Below are 1,561 nucleotides of genomic sequence, written 5' to 3' on the forward strand. Positions count from 1 at the left end.
TCTACTCAAGACGCCGCATGCCATCCACAGGAAAAACAGCAAGACAATAACATTTTCTCAATTAGAAAATTGTATGTGTGTTCACACAGCAGACTGTTTCTTAACTACACATTAATTAGTGGCTGCTTCCAGCAAAAACAACCCTCCTGGAACATGATCTATATAGAGCATAAAGAAACAACACCATAATGGCTGTAAACAAAACGCGTCACTGGACAGTATACATGGAAAATATTGCACTATTATCTACTCCCACCACATACTGTAAATAGCTGCACAGGAAAGGCTGATTTTCAAACCATATCAGAGCAAACAGTTTGCTGTGTAAGCCACTGCAACAGGGCAGGGGTAGGAAGGTACCAGTGTTAAACAGCCAAATAGAAAAAACCCACGGGGTCCCTAAAGCAATCAGTGCCAAAATATACACTGAGGTGGGAGGTGTCTAACGAAGAGATAGTCAAAACACAGCTAGTCGTTTCCGTAAGTGCCAGAGAGAAGGTACCTTCCTATAATTCAGTGTGAGATCGCCACAGTGAGTATCGCTACTGGAGGTAAGGCTGGACTGGCAACAAACCCGCAGTGTCTTTTTGCAAAAAGGGACACTATTAGGTTGAGGGCTCCCCTCTCCTGAAGGTGGATCCACCCTACTGCTGTTTTCCTAATCATAACAGTTAACAAATCCCTAGATCGGATAGTTTTAAAGGGGAGTATATGTTATCATTCCCAAACAGATGAGGAAACTGGAGCACACGAGAAGGATTTCAACAAGGTCATTTAGCAAGTCAGCAATAATGATGGGACTGTAGCTGGTAGCTTATCCCAAACCACTCTCTTCTGCACTTATGTTCTCTACCTTCTTATTATAATGGGTCCGCAGGCTCAGGACAAGGATCACACATGAGAAGGGACACCGGATTTGTTGTTTGCAGGTACTTATTAATGGATCAAAGGGTTCAAAGTGGTATAGCATTGGAGAAATGGATGAAAAACCCTGCGTAAGCATTGCTTGTTAGAAATAAACAAAGGACCAATGCAAACATGCCAAAATGTGAGCAAGTTTTGAAATTAGATCTGTTTACATTAGATGAGAGTTATGGCTGTAGTTTGACATGAATATTTCATTCCACAATTTTTCCTTAATACATTTTTTTTCCTCCAAAAAGCAAGACCTGTCCAAAATCTCTCCAAAGAGCAAGACCTCTAAATGCCACGTGCAAGAAAATCCTGGGTGAAAACATCCAGAGTAGTAGCCTCCCCCATGAATATAAATATAAGAATCTAACAACTGCTGGGATCCTATGAGAAATAGGCAATACACACAGGTAACACTTACTGTCACTGTCAATGATGAGAAACTTCAGAAGTGAAGAGGATGTATTTATGATATTCCCTGTTCCATGCTTTCTATCTAAAAAATGTCTTGGGTTAGATACCTGGGAGTCCTCATGTGAGCATGCTGCTCAGAGGTTTAAATTTTACTTTCAGTCATTGTCCATTCTTGTTCTCAAGCAGGATGGTAATCCACGGAGCATACAGTGTTTTCAACTCTCTCGCATTCCTG

Source organism: Egretta garzetta, unplaced genomic scaffold, assembly GCF_000687185.1.
Source record: "Egretta garzetta isolate BGI_Z169 unplaced genomic scaffold, ASM68718v1 scaffold2192, whole genome shotgun sequence".
NCBI lineage: Eukaryota > Metazoa > Chordata > Aves > Pelecaniformes > Ardeidae > Egretta > Egretta garzetta.